The following is an 18999-nucleotide window of genomic DNA, read 5'->3' on the forward strand; positions in this document are numbered from 1 at the left end:
TCTTGTATAGTTCCTGGCACATTGTAAGTACTTCACAAAGAGATGAGGAATGAGTAAATAAAATTTTTTTAAATGTTGTCACAATCTTCCTTACTTTTTTCTTGAGTCAAAATGACATTGTCTTTCATAATGTATTTCATGCAATCTCCTGTCTTTAAGTATCTGGAGCATATGGTACTTTCTTACATCTTTAAGTACAAAATTCCTAAAGGATATAATTAAAGTATCTTAAATCATTCAATAAAAGTACAAAATAAAATATATTTAAGTGACAACTTTTCTCAATTAAATGAACCTTTCTGACTTATATATTCATCTTCAGGGTCATGATGTAAGGATTTATGACTACTAAATATATCCACGAGTTGGTAATGGACAAGGAGGCCTGGCGTGCTGTGATTCATGGGGTTGCAAAGAGTTGGACACGACTGAGCGACTGAACTGAACTGAACTGAACTGAAATATATCCACATGTATGTGGAGAGATACAGGAAAGGAGAAAGTAATAATTCTAAAAATATTAGTACTGTTAATTTCAGGTTGTTTTCTGAATGTCAAAAGAAGAGTAAATATTTCTGACAGTACAGTTCAAGGTGCTCCTGATACTGTCACAGAATAAATTTAGATGATATTTCTATCTTGCTTACTTGTATATGCTTTTCTAATTCTTGATTGCAAAAGCAGATGGAGATGTTAAATTTTTATTTTATGGAAAATCAGATGTTACAAACATAGCTTAAAAATATGTTTTACTTATTTAGAAATGTACTCACTTGAAATGTGACCAGAAGGCAAAATTTGCTGGTATTTCAATCTACTTATTACTCTACACATGTAAAGTGATGTAAGCACCACTGCCAGATGTGACTAATTATCACAAAAGCACTTCCTTAATCTGGATCTGGAAAAGACTAGCTAGGCAGTTCTTATATTTGATATCTCAACCCCAGTTTACATCTGAAGCTGTTACCAAGCAAAAATATAACATAACTCTGAAAAAATGGGCTCTAAAACTTAAAGGTGAAAGTAATTTGATTGTAGAAATAAAGTATCATAAGCCGCATGTCTTTTAGCCACCACCATTTTGGACTCCTATTTCCTATTCTAACTATCTAACATATCTATAACTCAACATTGGTTGAAATTCAGTTTGGGGCTAGAATAAAAAAATTTGAGTAGCAGCAGATTAGAATTTTAAAAAATATAATTAAAATGCTTGAAAAGACTTTGAGTTAAAGATTACAGTCTATTAGAAAGAATAGAGGGCACATATATTATCACAAAATTTAAGTGACATCAATGCTTGTTCTAAATTCATTGACTCATCAACTAAGACTATTTATTTTAAAAAAAAATGAAAATACATCTAATATGAGTAACAGTTCTGTGTGCCAGGGCTTGTTCCTTGGGCTCTATCTGTTGTTTAATATGTTTGTAAGTTCCTGGCTTTAGTCTTACCCTCTGACAAGCCTAGGGCAGTAGCAGCTTCCTGTGATTACAATCTCTGGGTGATGTTCCAACTGTTTCTCCACTTCTTTCAATATATTTCCAATCAATTCCTTGTACTGATTCTCTCTTCATTTTTATACAACAGACAGACAATTAACATAGTGGGTAATCTGGGGAATTCCTGAAACTTGACCATGGTGATTTAGTGCCCACCTCGGTGGCTCAGACGCTAAGGAATCTGCCTGCAGTGCAGGAGGCCCAGGTTCAATCCCTGGGTCAGGAAGATCCTCTGGAGAAGAGAATGGCAATCCTGGAGAATCCCATGGATAGAGGAGCCTGGCAGGCTCCAATTTGTCCAGTTCATGGGGTTGCAAAGAGTTGGACATAACCGAGTGACTAACACACACATACACACACAAACAAACACACACACACACGACTTTCTCTGCTTTTTCCATACATAAAATGTATTTCTTTTATAGTTGAGGTGGGAGCTGATGCCCTAGTATCATTTTCAGCCAGAATTATTAAATTATGCCAGAGCTTCTGAGTAGCCTTAATAACCCCTGAAGACATCTGTAGGGCATAACATTTGATTATTCATCCTTTCATTCCTGGAGCTTACCAAAGATTGTAAATAACTGAAATTATTTTCTTATTTTACCTAAAATTATTTAGAAAAACTAAGTAGCCGTTTTTATATTTTAAATTTTACATCTAAAAGCTTTAAGTTTAAATAGCAGAAAATGATATAAAACATGTGTGTTTGAGTATTAGTCACTTAGTCATGTCCGACTCTGCAACTCCATGGACTGTAGTCCACCAGGCTCCACGGAATTCTCCAAGCAAGAATACTGTATTGCAGTACCATTCTTCCTCCAGAGGATCTTCCTGACCCAGGGATCAAACCTAGGTCTCCTGCATTGCAGGTACATTCTTTACCATCTGAGCCACCAGGACATAAGTGTTTATATTTTTAAGAAAAATTGTTATACAATATGTCTAAATAATTCTAAGAGAATCTGATCAAATAGCAATTTGATACACAAAATTACTTATTTAAAACAATATAACTAGATCCTTCTCTCATAGCCATAGAGCTTACATTTATCTTTTTCTATACCAGTTTCCCTTCAGAATTATATCATACATTTCTGCAACAAAATATATTACTAATAATTTTTAAAATATGAAGAATATTTTATGAGGTTCTAAATGTTAAAAAAATACATTATCATTCCAGTTGTTACTAACATACAAGAGACCCAAATAATTAATATGTTCTGTATTTTGATAAATAATTATTAAACATAAATCAATTTCTTTGATATTATATACAGCAAATTTCTGAATCCATTCACTAGCTTTTGTATCCTTTCTGTGAACTCTTTGGAATTATTCTATATATAGGATCACATTATCTTTGACTAGAATTTACTTCTCTCTTTCTAGTTTATATATTTTCTATTTCTTACTATCTTCTCTGGCTAGAATGTCTGACACAAATTGAATAGCATAGTAGTTTGTCTTGTTCCTGATCCTCATGGCTTTTGAAATTTTCATTTTTTCATTTTTTTTGTGTATGATTGTGTGATTTTTTTTTATTCCTGATATTTATGATTTTTGTGATTTATTTTATGGTTTGTTTTGTTACTGATCTTTGGGGGAAATTTTTCAGTCTCCATCATTGAGTATGATTTTACCTGTGAGTTTTTCATAAATGCCTGTTAATCATATTGAGTAGGTTTCTCTCTATTCCTATTTTTCTTCGTGTATTTTTTATCATGAAAAATATTTAATTTTTTTCAAAGGCCTTTCCCCTCACATTAGTGAGATATAAATGACATATAGCTTTGTGTAAGTTTAAAGTGTACAACATGTTGGTCAGATATATGTGTATATTACAAAATAAAGTTAGTTAACACTTCCATAATATCATTTTTTTTGTAATGAGAATGTTTAATATATACTTTCTTAGCAACTTTCAACTGTATTATACAATACTATCATGTGGAAGACCTTGTGTGCATCAATTAAGATGATTATTGATTTTTTCTTCATTCTATTAATGTAGTATATTATATTGGTTGATTTTCTTTCTTGAATCATCCTTGCATTTCTGGAATAAATCCCTCTTTTTCGTGGTGTATAACCCTTCTAATATGCTGTTAGATTCAGCTTGGTGTTATTTTGTTAAGGATTTTTGCATTTGTATTCCTAAGATATATTTGTAGTGTCCTCTTCTGGTGATGCTTTTTATCAGACGTTGGCACCAGGATAATGCTGGTTTCATAGAACAAGTTAGGATGTGTTGTTTCCTCTTCTGTATTTTAAAATAGTTTGGGGACAGGTATTAATTCTTATTTATATGTTTAGTAGGACTCACCAGTGAATCTGTCTATTCCTAAACTTTGTTGTGAAGTTTTTGTTTCCTGATTTAATCTCTTTCGTTGTTATAAATCTGTTGAGATTTTCTATTTCTTCTTGAGTCAGTTTAGGTAATTTGTGTATTACTAGGACTTTGTCCAATTCATCTAGATTATCTAATTTGCTAATGTACCATTGCTTAGAACGTTCTCTTATAAGGCTTTTTATTTCTCTAAAGTTAATATTTGTTTTACTTTTATTTCTGATTTTAGTTATTTGTGTCTTCTTTCTCCTTTTCATTGCCAATCTAGCTAAAATTTGTCAGTACTAATTTGCAATATATGCTAATTCTGAGTATCTCAAGTAGACTGACTGTGTCTATTTCTTAAGCTATGTTTTGCACTTAACAGATATATGTATAAGACAGGGAAAAGCACAAAGTTCCTCCACCTCACCACATATTCTATAATCCATCTGAAGTTTTTCTAATGTATTATGGTTTTTCACACCTGTGGAATTTGATATATACTTGCCAAGAATGTCTTTACTTACCCTTCTCATCCTGTTATATACAGCTAAATATACCATCATATTTCAAGGCTTTTGAACTCAAATGTCACTTTTTTATTTTTTTTTTAATTTCACTTTTTTAAGTCCAAGAGAGGTAAAACTACTTCACATGATAATAAAATTAGCAGCAAAACTTTTTCATATGAGCTTTTTAAAAAATTTCTTTTAAATTTTTTTATCAAATGAAAGATTTTTTAAATTCTATACAGCTTTACAGTAAAATTTTAATTAACTCAAGGAACTATAATGATTAGAAATCTTATTTTCTTTATCTGTTAAATAAGAATAAATCATTTACAACCACTAGTAATTTATTTTCCATTAATTATAAAGAAAATGACAGTTTTTTACATTATGTGCATGCTCTTTTAAGCTGAATTTTTATGAAGAATTCATATTTCCATATTAAATTGTCTACTAACAAATGTTTTAATATTCTGGAAAGCTAACTTCAAAATATTAAAAATTCACAAAATAGACTTTGGTGTTCTTGAAAATATTAGAAATTTCATGGTTAAGAGTGACTTCCATTTACTTCAATGTGTCAAATTTTAAGGAGCTCTAATAAAATAATGTCATAAATGTTTTTTTGAATAGTACCAAAATAAGAATAATTACAGTGCACATGGCAGGAACACACCTGAAAAAAAAAAAATAAGCAGGAAGGAAAGTTAGCAAAAACACGATGTTCCAATTCACTGGACAACCTTCACTGATTGAAGGAAAATGGAAAGTAAAAAAATGAAAGAAATGACTGCCTTGGTTATAACTATCATCTTACATGATGATTTGCCCCTTCTCTCTGCGGTCACACTTAATAACTTGCAAGCGATGAGGAAACATGATTACTCGTCCCTTCTGTCTGCTGTTCATTTAATAATGAAAGCAAACAAAAAAGAAGCAACTAAAAGCATATAATATTGTCCAGTGCAAATGACTTACTTTTTGTCTTACTATTATTATGTCTAATTGATTAACTCCATAACATATTAATTCAGATACAAATTAAGTGCATATTACTAACACATCTTTTCCTTCAAATTAATTTTCTAATTTTTAAATAAGGACATGAGAATGTCATTAATCTGCCCACATTCACTAAGTTGAAATGTTTATTGCTGGTTTCCATTATACTGTATATATTCAGCTTAGTTCTAAAGATAATATAAAAACATAAAAAGTTCTTTACTCTTGAAGAAACTGAACTTTTGCAACAGAGACACAAAAAATATTAATAGTTGCCATTCATTTTAATGTTTTGTGAGAGATATTAATTGTATAATATTAATAACTGTGCTGATGTGGTGATGGAATTCCAGTTGAGCTATTTCAAATCCTGAAAGATGATGCTGTGAAAGTGCTGCACTCAATATGCCAGCAAATTTGGCCAACTCAGCAGTGGCCACAGGACTGGAAAAGGTCAGTTTTCATTCCAATCCCAAAGAAAGGCAATGCCAAAGAATGCTCAAACTACCACACAATTGCACTCATCTCACACTCTAGTAAAGTAATGCTCAAAACTCTCCAAGCCAGGCTTCAGCAATACGTGAACTGTGAACGTCCAGATGTTCAAGCTGGTTTTAGAAAAGACAGAGGAACCAGAGATCAAATTGCCAACATCAATTGGATCATTGAAAAAGCAAGAGAGTTCCAGAAAAACATCTATTTCTACTTTATTGACTATGCCAAAGCCTTTGACTGTGTGGATCACAATAAAGTGTGGAAAATTCTGAAACACATGGGAATACCAGACCACCTGACCTGCCTCTTGAGAAACCTATATGCAGGTCAGGAAGCAACAGTTAGAACTGGACATGGAACAACAGACTGGTTCCAAATAGGAAAAGGAGTACGTCAAGGCTGTATATTGTCACCTTGCTTATTTAACTTATATGCAGAGTACATCATGAGAAAAGCTGGGCTGGAAAAAGCACAAGCTGGAATCAAGATTGCTGGGAGAAATATCAATAACCTCAGATATGCAGATAACACCACCCTTATGGCAGAAAGTGAAGAGGAACTAAAAAGCCTCTTGATGAAAGTGAAAGAGGAGAGTGAAAAAGTTGGCTTAAAGCTCAACATTCAGAAAACGAAGATCATTGCATCTGGTCCCATCACTTCATGGGAAATAGATGGGGAAACAGTGGAAACAGTGTCAGAATTTATTTTGGGGGGCTCCAAAATCACTGCAGATGGTGACTGCAGCCATGAAATTAAAAGACACTTACTCCTTGGAAGGAAAGTTATGACCAACCTAGATAGCATATTGAAACACAGAGACACTACTTTGCCAACAAAGTTCCGCCTAGTCAAGGCTATGGTTTTTCCGTGGTCATGGATGGATGTGAGAGTTGGACTGTGAAGAAAGCTGGGTGCTGAAGAATTAGTGCTTTTGAACTGTGGTGTTGGAGAAGACTCTTGAGAGTCCCTTGGACTGCAAGATCTAATCAGTCCATTCTAAAGGAAATCAGCCCTGGGTGTTCTTTGGAAGGAATGACGCTAAAGCTGAAACTCCAATACTTTGGCCACCTCATGCGAAGAGTGGACTCATTGGAAAAGGCTCTGATGCTGGGAGGGATTGAGGGCAGGAGGAAAAGGGGACGACAGAGGATGAGATGGCTGGATGGCATCACCGACTTGATGGACGTGAGTTTGAGTGAACTCCGGGAGTTGGTGATGGACAAGGAGGCCTGGCACGCTGCGGTTCATGGGGTCGCAAACAGTCCGACACGACTGTGTGACTGAACTGAACTGAATAACTGTGTTGCAGTTCCTGGGATCACAAAGAGTAGGACACAACTTAGTAACTGAGCAACAACAACAATAGCTACAGTACAGTGTCTCCTTTGTGTCCGAAACCATACTAGGCGCTTTACATATATTATTTCATTGATTATTTTTGATAATCTGTTGTATAGCATATGTTATTTCTAATGTCCAGAGAAAAACTAAGGCTGAGAACGGTTAAATATAAGGTTCACAAGCAAGAGACAGCAGACACAGGATAAAATGCCAGTCATATTTGATTTCAGAGAATGCATGTTCTGTATGTACAGAAGAGAGACACCTTATCTAACTAAAGAGGTCATCAACTAACTATTGAAAAAAGTCAAATAAACATTCATATGAAGCAAAGTGAGGTATACGGTTCACCCGGGGAACTACATTCTATTAAGGTTCTAAAATGAGTAATATCATAAAATGATAACTGGAAAGAGAGGCGGGGGTCTTTTATGCCATTGCTTTTGCTTTCACACCTGTTTTACTATTTAAACTGAAATTTCTGAGCTTTGCCATATTTGACCATGTGACATAAACTTACTCTTTTGGGCTTTGCCACCTACATACGAAATTTTAGTTCATATTTTTCTTGATTATAATCAATTTTAAGTCCATGGTAATTTTTCCAACTAGCAACTATGGACTGGCCACTCTACATTTTCATTGCTAGTTATGAATCTCATGAAATTATATCCATTAAACAATTAAATTTTAAACAAAACCTATTCTATTGAGAAAGTAACTTGTGCACAATTCTTCTCAAAGAAAATAGAGGCATTCTATTTTGACCTAATAATTTATCCATGGTTTTAATAGGTGAATATGTAAGTGGTTTTATTTAAAAAAAGAAAACCATGTAATATTTTTAAATTTTGAAAGAGGAATCAGTTATTTCAAGTACAGTGTTTTGCTAACATTCTTAATATACTATCCACTTTAAACAAAGGAAAATTTTGAGATACTTAATGTTTAAACTCCAAATTCATAATCTCACTTACATTGTTTTCATTTTGTTTAGATATCCAGCAGTTATTTAGTTTAGCTATCATGAGTATTTGCCAATTTTTTTAGTAATCGAGTCTCCAGTAACAGCAGAGGGAGCTCACAGTGTATTCTTTTGAGATTTGTTGTTACATACTTCTTCTTCTGTTGCTCAATGGAGCAACAGAAATAACGTTTTAAAACTAAAACGTTTATTTTTTCAAGGGAATTTGTGTAAATATGTAATAGAAGATATAATTTATGGACCATGTCTTTTAGCAATGAAACACAGAGAAAAAAATTGATAACTTCACTGCATATAAACTCATTAAATTCCATTTTGGACTTTAAACTTGAACTACCTCCAATTGTTATCATTATCCTAGATTTCTGTGCCTAGATCAGATCTTTTTTCCTGAATTCCAGACTTTGATATCTATCCAATATTTCCCTTCAGATGCTCAATAGACATCCCACTCAATCCAAAAGTAACCCTTCACCTCTGCAAACCTCTCTCTCCACAGACTTTCTCATCCCTGCTTAGGGCAACATCATTCTCCTAGTTTTACATGCTAGAAGTCTTGGAGTCATCATGACTTAAGGACTTCACTGGTGGCTCAGCTGTAAAGAATCTGCCTATAATGCAGGAGCCACAGGAGATGTGGGTTCAACCCTAGGTTCCCTGGAGAAGGGCATGGCAACCCACTCCAGTATTCTTGCTTGGAGAACCCCATGGACAGAGGAACTGGTGGGCTACAGTCCAGGGGGTTGCAAAGAGTCAGACATGACTGAAGCGACTTAGCACGCATACGTGTATCTAGACTTACTTCTTTCTCTCAAATCTCAAGTCTAACTTATCACAGAGTCCTGCTGGTTAGTCTCTCAAAGGATTTTCAGAATCCACCACTTCTCGACATTCTTATGCTATCCCCCAAATCATTGCTCATTTCGATTACTGCAAGAGCTGCCTAAATAATACCCCAGCTTTCCCCTTTATTAACCACTTCACAATTCTCTCCTCAACACAGCAGAAGTAATAACCTTTTTAAAACAAAAAACTATCTTATTATTCTTTTCTTCAAAATCTTGCAATTTGTTCTGCATTTCACTGAAAAGTAAGCCCACGTCTTCCTAATAGCCTACCAGATCTCATGATTCCTCAGCTCCTTCCCAGTTACTTCTCTGACCATATCGCCCACTACCCTTCTTCCCTAGATACAAGGCTGCTGAGTGTGAGCCAAGTCGTTTCAGTCGTGTTCGGCTCTTTGTGACCCTATGGACTGTAGCTCTGTCATGCTCCTCTGTCCATGGGATTCTCCAGGCAAGAATACTGGAGGTGGGCTGCCATGCCCTCCTCCAGAGCATCTTCCCAGCCCAGGGACAGAATCCAAGTCTCTTAGTCTCCTGCATTGGCAGTCAGGCTCTTTACCACTAGTGCCACCTGGGAAGCTTAATGTACTGCATAGCTTTCTTATTTACTAAATTTTGTCTTCCTTCTAAAATGCAAGCACCAAAGGGCAAGGACTTTTAAAAATCTCTGATGTAGTTCAGGCACTTAGAACAATTTTTTGCACATAATAGGTGTGAAAAAATATTTGCTCAAAGAAAATATATAAATCATAACTATTGACTTTGATTATTATAATGGTATATATGCTGCAGTCTGTTTTCATTATGCTGTAATAGTCTTTTTCTTTTATCTATCACACCAAGGGTAAAACTTCAAAATTGATCTTGGTAAGAATTATCAGTTTTATATTTATTTATACGTATATATATCTAGTAAAACATAATAGGCATTTAATAAATGGAAATTGGTTTATAGTATAATGTACTTGGCAATGGCACCCCACTCCAGTACTCTTGCCTGGAAAATCCCGTGGACCGAGGAGCCTGGAAGGCTGCAGTCCATGGGGTCACTGAGCGTCGGACACGACTGAGTGACTTCCCTTTCACTTTTCATTTTCATGCATTGGAGAAGGAAATGGCAACCCACTCCAGTGTTCTTGCCTGGAGAATCCCAGGGACGGGGGAGCCTGGTGGGCTGCCGTCTGTGGGGTTGCACAGAGTCGGACACGACTGAAGCGACTTAGCAGCAGCAGCAGCAGAATGTACTTGGAGTAGAAGAGTGCCAAAGTCTTGCAACAACTCTTAGTAGAGAAATGCAGTGCTATTTTCTCACTTGATTTTCTGAAAAACAAATGTCTTCAGTTCAGTTCAGTCGCTCAGTCATGTCCGACTCTTTGCGACCCCATGAATCGCAGCACACCAGGCCTCCCTGTCCATCACCAACTCCCGGAGTTCACTCAGACTCACATCCATCGAGTCAGTGATGCCATCCAGCCATCTCATCCTCTGTCGTCCCCTTCTCCTCCTGCCCCCAATCCCTCCCAGCATCAGAGTCTTTTCCAATGAGTCAACTCTTTGCATGAGGTGGCCAAAGTACTGGAGTTTCAGCTTTAGCATCATTCCCTCCAAAGAAATCCCAGGGCTGATCTCCTTCAGAATGGACTGGTTGGATCTCCTTGCAGTCCAAGGGACTCTCAAGAGTCTTCTCCAACACCACAGTTCAAAAGCATCAATTCTTCAGCACTCAGCTTTCTTCACAATCCAACTCTCACATCCATACATGACCACTGGAAAACCATAGCCTTGACTAGACGGACCTTTGTTGGCAAAGTAATGTCTCTGCGTTTCAATATGCTATCTAGGTTGGTCATAATTTTTCTTCCAAGGAGTAAGCGTCTTTTAATTTCATGGCTGCAGTCTCCATCTGCAATGATTTTGGACCCCCCCAAAAAAAGTCTGACACTGCTTGGATCTCAATATAACCTTTCTCCCAATTTCCTTAAAATACTAATGCTAATGCATTATGTAAATCAGATGAGTCTGCTGATATTTAAGCTGGTATTTACACTAGCAGATATCTGATTGCCTACTATAATTGAAGAATCATAAATCTGAACTGTTCACTTGGCTTAAAGAGCATATTTGCACTAAGGTTGAAGTGTGTTTTTATCAGCATTATAGGCTCTAATAAAAGATGATCAAATTTGCTCATTATCCAAAATCATTGAATAGTTCTCCTCCACTGTCCAAAGAACAAAATCAAAAGACTTTTGCATGGCTTCTATCAAACTAGAGCTTATTTCTTTCTAAAACTGATCCATTCAGTTCTGTTCAGTTTAGTTCAGTCACTAAGTCATGTCCGAATATTTGCGACCCAAGGGACCACAGGATGCTGGGCCTCCCTGTCCATCACCAACTCCCAGAGTTTACCCAACTCAAGTCCATCAAGTCAGTGATGCCATCCAATCATCTCATCCTCTGTCACCCATTTCTCCTCCTGCCATCAACCTTTCCCAAAATTCAGTTCTTTTCAAATTAATTAGCTCTTCGCATCAGGTGGCTAAAGGATTGGAGTTTCAGCTTCAACATCAGTCCTTCCAATGAACACTCAGGACTGATCTCCTTTAGGATGGACTGGTTGGATCTCCTTGCAGTCCAAGGGACTCTCAAGAGTCTTCTCCAACACCACAGTTCAAAAGCATGAATTCTTCGGCACTCAGCTTTCTTTATAGTCCAACTCTCACGTCAATACATGACTACTGGAAACCATAGCCTTGACTAGACAGAGCTTTGTTAGCAAAGTAATGTCTCTGCTTTGCTGTCTAGGTTGGTCATAACTTTTCTTCCAAGGAGTATTCATCTTTTAATTTCATGGCTGCACTCATCATCTGCAGTGATTTTGGAGCCCCCCAAAATAGTCAGCCATTGTTTCCACTGTTTCCCCATCTATTTGCCATGAAGTGATGAGACCCGATACCATGATCTTAGTTTTCTGAACGTTGAGCTTTAAGCCAACTTGTCCACTCTCTTCTTTCACTTTCATCAAGAGGCTCTTTAGTTCTTCTTCACTTTCCGCCATAAGAGTGGTATCATCTGCATATCTGAGGTTATTGATATTTCTCCCAACAATCTTGATTCCAGTTTGTGCTTCATCCAACCCAGCGTTTATCATGATGTACTCTGCCTATAAGTTAAATAAGCAGGGTGACAATATACAGCCTTGACATACTCCTTTTCCTATTTGGAACCAGTCTGTTGTTCCATGTCCAATTCTAACTGTTGCTTCCTGACTTGCCTACAGATTTCTCAAGAGGCAGATCAGGTGGTCTGGTATTCTCATCTCTTTCAGAATTTTCCACGGTTTATTGTGATCCACACAGTCAAAGGCTTTGGCATCGTCAATAAAGCAGAAATAGATGTTTTTTCTGGAACTCTCTTGCTTTTTCCATAATCCAGCGAATGTTGGCAATCTGATCTCTGGTTCCTCTGCCTTTTCTAAAACCAGCTTGAACATCAGGAAGTTCACAGTTTACGTATTGCTGAAGCCTGGCTTGGAGAATTTTGAGCATCACTTTACTAGCGTGTGAGATGAGTGCAATTGTGCAGTAGTTTGAGCATTCTTTGGCATTGCCTTTCTTTGGGATTGGAATGAAAACTGACCTTTTCCAGTCCTGTGGCCACTGATGAGTTTTCCAAATTTGCTGGCATATTGAGTGGAGCACTTTCACAGCATCATCCTTTAGGATTTGAAATAGCTCAACTAGAATTCCATCACCTCCACTAGCTTTGTTTGTAGTGATGCTTCCTAAGGCCCCTTGACTTCACATTCCAGGATGTCTGGCTCTAGATGAGTGATCACACCATCGTGATTATCTGGGTCGTGAAGATCTTTTTTGTACAGTTCTCCTGTGTATTCTTGCCACCTCTTCTTAACATCTTCTGCTTATATTAGGTCCATACCATTTCTGTCCTTTATTGAGCCCATCTTTGCATGAAATGTTCCCTTGGTATATCTAATTTTCTTGAAGAGATCTCTAGTCTTTCCCATTCTATTGTTTTCCTCTATTTACTTCTTTGCACTGATCACTGAGGAAGGCTTTCTTATCTCTCCTTGCTATTCTTTGGAACTCTGCATTCAAATGGGTATATCTTTCCTTCTCTCCCTTGCTTTTTGCTTCTCTTCTTTTCTCAGCTATTTTTAAGCCAGCCATTTTGATTTTTGCATTTCTTTTTCTTGGGGATTGTCTTGATCCCTGTCTCCTGTACAATGTCATGAACCTCCATTCATAGTTCATCAGGCACTCTGTCTATCGGATCTAGTCCCTTAAATCTATTTGTCACTTCCACTGTATAATCATAAGGGATTTGATTTAGGTCATACATGAATGGTCTAGTGGTTTTTTCCACTTTTTCAATTTCAGTCTGAATTTGGCAATAAGGAGTTCATGATATGAGCCACAGTCAGCTCCCTTGTTTTTGCTGACTGTATAGAGCTTCTCCATCTTTGGCTGTAAAGAATATAATCAAGCATGCTCAAACTCAAGAACCTTTGAGTATGCTATCTGCTATTTTTCCCTTTTCTTAGAAATATTTTCTAAGGGCAAATCCCATTGACTGTTCATCAGAATCTCTTCTCCCATTCTCTAGTTCTTTCCAGGGTCCACTGCACTGGCTCTCCAGCCTCTGTGGGCTGAAGAGATGTGTATGGCTTCTAAGTCTGGTCCACAAAACCTTCCACAAACACCCTTCCATGTTCCTCTCCATTAGCTAAAACAAGAATTGTAGCCAGGGGTTCTTGGAAGGCATGTGTTAAAAAATGCCAAGTAACCATCAGCCAAATAACTGGTGCAGAGACTGCTTTGCTATATGAAAATCTGTCCTCATAAGCTTACATAGAAAAGAAATAATTGCTGTTATCACTGAAACGGAAGGGAATGCTATTTGTTCAGCATTTTTAGCCAACCCTAACACATGGCTAACAAACACCAAATATCTACGTCTATTAAGTAGATGTCTTCTGTAATCTTTGCCCTACTTTCAAGGCAGAACTGGAATCCATTATTCCCAATGAAATGTCTATATTTGTTCCCTTAAGGAATTATGACATGAATATTAGTTTATACATTTGTATTCCTCTTACACTTCAATTTTTAAAAGATAAGGAGCTTTTTGAAATTTCCTTTTTGTAGTCTCTGTTACAGAATATCAAGAACACTCTGAGTTCTGAATAAATATTTATTGCTTTATTAAATTAATACATGAGCAAATGAATCAGTGACCTTAGAAACAGTGCATACATCATTCGGCTCAGCAATCCTTCCTTTGTTACAATATTAGGTACTCAGATCTTTAAAAATTATAGAATGATTCTGTTTCCTTTTTCTTTCCTCATCCTCCCTTCTCTAGTGAAATTGTTTCAGCCACATCAATAGGAGGCAATGTCAACCTTTTAGAAGGAAGGTGTCATCATTACTGTTAAAAAAGAAACACCTGAGCAAAATCAAAGAAAACAAAACTAAAACAGATACAATGCACTAACAACCACCATTAACAACAAAACAGAAATCCTCTACTGATATATCCAGGTGTTGCTGCTGCTGCTAAGTCGCTTCAGTCGTGTCTGACTCTGTGCGACCCCATGGCTTTTAGAATCCATATGTTCATATTACAAATTATGAAAGACTTTTAGAAGTTCATTTTGTCAAGCAACGGTTACATCTTATAAAATTTTAACCTTTGATATCAGATACAAGAGAATATAGTAGAGTACAAACTCTAATAGAAATTGCTTTATTCAAACTGCCAATTTTCTCCTTTAATTACATGCTGCCGCTGCTAAGTCACTTCAGTCGTATCCGACTCTGTGCGACCCCATGGACTGTAGCCTACCAGGCTTCTCTGTCCATGGGATTTTCAAGGCAAGAATACTGGAGTGGGGTGCCATTTCCTTCTCCATTACATGAAAGGTGCTTTAAATTTCTGTTGCAAGCACATGTCAGTAGGGTAAAGACATAGCCTTCAAAGGGTCAACTGTTATTGTGTACATGGAAACCTTAATAAAACTGAATTGCTTGCTGGTAGGGGTTAATTAGCTGTATCTTCAGCCCTGCTTCGTAATTTTCACACATGTCACATAGTCAAGTTCACAGAATACAAAGCAATTACACAGCCATAGAAATTTGACAAAAGAAAAGCTATATCAAATTCAATAATGCTTACCTCTTTCCTCTAAAAAAATATAACTTTGGCTCAAAGTGTAACTTGTGCCTATTAAATTACTCTATATTGGAAAATAGAGAATCAGAAGAGCAAAGAGAAAAGATGTTATATTGAAAACTGAACTAGAATTAGCCACTACAGAGTTCAATCATTTTAGAATATCATAAATCACAGAAAAATGTTGCATTAAAACAGAACTGTAAGGCAATATAAATGTGGAATAAGTAGTTAAGTTAGGAAACAATTTGATTATTTTTTCTGTCTCATGCATTGAAATTTTTTCTTAATCTACAAGAGCTTTTCTTTGGAATAATTGTGTAATATTTTCTAATTATTTGTTTTCAAAAGTCATCTCTTATATTTAGAATTCCAAAAACCTAGGTCATTTCATATCAAAGGAAACCTGTGGTGGATTCATTTCAATGTTGGGCAAAACTAATACAATATTGTAAAGTTTAAAAATAAAAGAAAAGAAAAGAATTCAAGAATTATACATGTTTTTGTTACTCCTCTTTATTTCCCCCTTTCCCAAATACCTGCTTTTTCTGGCTGCTTGCCAGCATTCAATTAGAATGCTATATTTCAACAGAAAAGCACTTGTTCAGTCTGTTTATTATGACAGTGAATATTTATAGGTTCACCTGTCTTAGGTGATGAGTTTTCTATGAAATTTACATTTGAAAGAATTGTCTTATAAGTGTGCAGAACTATTGTATATGTAATTTTCTGTGTGTATAAAACAAATAACTGATTTAAGCAAAACTAAAGAAGGAAATATCTTCATTAGGAGACTGACCAATATGAACTCTGTCTTGTATAATCGGAAACCTAAATAAAATTTATTTCACACATTAACACCACATTATATTTCCCCTTTAACCTCTGATATTTTTTTTTAGATAACAACTCATAGAGAAAAAAGAAGGCTGATAAGATGTATAAGCCACTACATTGTTTGGTACTAGAGGGTTCATGGAAACATAAGATAAAATCCCTTCATTCTATGGCTTGAGATATTAAAATGAAAATTATAATATGAATATAGAATGTGATACCTGTAATGAAAATTGGCAGAACAGAGTGAGAGCAGATTAGTCTCTCTCAAGAAAAAACTGAGGCAGGGCATGGAAATATAAATAATATGTCAAGGGCATCTGAGAACAAGCACAGAGAATGATAATAGCAAAGCCAGAAGTCAGGTTCATCAATTTTAAATGCTGTATTGCAGCAACTGCAGAGATTGAGGGTTTATATAGAAATATTACATTGGCAGGAATAGTTGGAATTTTCTGGCCCCATCAAGTTCTCCCCTATGCTATGCAGCTGACAGCTCATAAATCATATACCCAAGTTTATCCCCTCATACAAAGTTTTAAAGCTAAAACTGTCTACCTGAACCATATAATGCTCCCCAACTTTCTCCAGTTCCTCTCTGTCTTCTAATTTGTCATCTAAAATCAACTTATGATCTCATTTTATCACATGGAACACGTACTCCATGGACCTCTCACCACGTGAACTTATACATCTACCAAAGAAAATTTTACTAGCTTCACTTTCTTTGAGAAAACACATGAAAGATCTGTCCATTCTTAATCTCGCTGCTTCTTAAACCCCTTTCCTCTCTGCACTGAAGTATATGGGCCATTTGTCTGTTTGCCTTTGATCCTTTATGACAAAGGGGTTTTGTCCAAACTGCAGCTTGCTTTTGCTCTTTGCTGCATCCTCAGAGCACAGAATAATAGACATATAATAGGCATATCATACATATTTGCTGCCTGAGTTACTGTGGTGCCAAATTCATATTCTTCCCACAGGACATTTAATTCCAATGATTTCGAAATACAGTCTAATCAGGAAACATTTTTGGAAGGACCTTCATTATATTCTGTAAGCAGTGGAGGATAAAATTTCATTTAAGCAGGTAGGTTTTTTAAGCTTCTGAAGGGTACACTACTCAATTCCTCCTCCCTACCACTCCACTTTATTACGTGCTAAAAGGAAAGGTTTATCCCTGAATGCAGACTATTACTAATATGAGATCTTGACAAAGAATATAACCTAGAACTCTGTAAACTAATCCTTAGGAAAATTCTGGTTATAAGAAGTACTATTGATTGCTGGGGACCAGCCCCAGCTGATCCAGGGTATTCGAAGGAGAGACGGCCTAGGCGACTATTTATATGCTAATTAGAGATATAAAGAATAATAGAATGAGGATAGCTCAGTAGGAAAATTCAGTGGAGAAAAGAGGCTGAGTAGCTTGGTTTACGTGGGAGACCAATAAAACTTCAAGACAAGAAGTTTGCACCACTTACGTAGGCCGCAGGCGCCCTCTCGAATAGCGGAAGGTGCCTCACCCTAGACACCTTCTCGAGTGGGTCTTAGAAGCCCAGGCATAATTAGTAAGCGTGGTGGGTTCCGCGCTCCAGATGGAGACTCAGCTGGAAGTTAAAGGGAAGAATGACATGGGGAGACCAAGCGCTGGTGAGCAAGGCCCATAGCTTTATTTTTAACAGGGGCTTTTATACCCTAAGTTACACATAGAGGATAATAGGGGATGCAAAGTCAGCAGTCTTTGATTCTTATCAAAAACCAGGGTTTCTTTCCTGCAAATTTATTGTATACAAATGGTTTAGGTGATTTACATCATCTTCTGGCCAGAAGGCCTACTAACATTTTATGACTCTTGACAAGGACTTATCAACAAAGACTTACTTTCTCTAAGAGTAATTATTTTAAGGTTTGGCGCCATCTTCCAAAGATAAAATTGCATTCCTATAGGGCGGATGTGTAATGGGTTTACAACAAAGGAAAGAATTTATTACCTTAAGGGTCTAAAGTTACTAACACCAAGGCCACTACTTACTTATTTTTTCTATATACCAACTATTAATTAATACATATTCAAGGATACAATTTAGGGGATGTGAAAACTTGGCAACAAGCATTGACTCATCAATGAAATCCTTTACTAGTTTATTCTGACAGTTTTTAACTCTCTGAGAGGCTCTAAGCTATTTGAATATCTTAAGCTTCCCGTGCCTCTGGAGGCTAGGAGACTGTAAACAATCGTATGCATAGCTGCAGGAGTCCGGGTAAACTTGTCAGGCGAGTTAGAGAGCCATCAGAGGGGTTTGGATTTAAACACTCCTAATTGCCCAGGAACTTTATTAATTGGAGCTGTAAGTTAACTCTTTGACAGAGAGAGCGAGATGGTGGTAGGGGACAGCCCCCAGTAATGTCAGAGGTGAGAGCACAAAGCAATAAAGTAGGCAGACTCTGGTTTTTGGGGGGGAAAATGCTCAAGAATATCCGGGCGGACTCCTGAGGCTTGATCCCGCCTTTGCGTATGCCGAGCCTCCTTCCTCATGACCTTTGTCACGAGTGGAATGCCTCACCGGCTCCCGGCAATTGATAGCACGTTTCTTGTAAATTTTGGCTGTTAAGCTGAATCAAAACTATTGGGTTCCTGATGAAATACCTTAACTCACTTGTATTTTGTTGCTATGCTATTCACTTTATAGTTTTCTGGTCAACATTATAAGAACACTATGTAAAATCCACTGTTGTATTTAATTTTGAGAACACTGTCAAATCCATTTTCTGTTATATTATGCAGAGAAATTATTGTTCATGAGGCTCTACTGATGAGAATTTCATGTGTAGCAATTGTACCACCATTTGCCTTGTTACTTTATCAGTTTTAACTTTTGATTTATTTCTTTAGGGATTCCCTGGTGGCTCAGATGGTAAAGAATCCACCGTCAGTGCAAGAGATCT

This window comes from Bos indicus, chromosome 5 (assembly GCF_029378745.1).
Source record: "Bos indicus isolate NIAB-ARS_2022 breed Sahiwal x Tharparkar chromosome 5, NIAB-ARS_B.indTharparkar_mat_pri_1.0, whole genome shotgun sequence".
Taxonomy (NCBI): Eukaryota; Metazoa; Chordata; class Mammalia; order Artiodactyla; family Bovidae; genus Bos; species Bos indicus.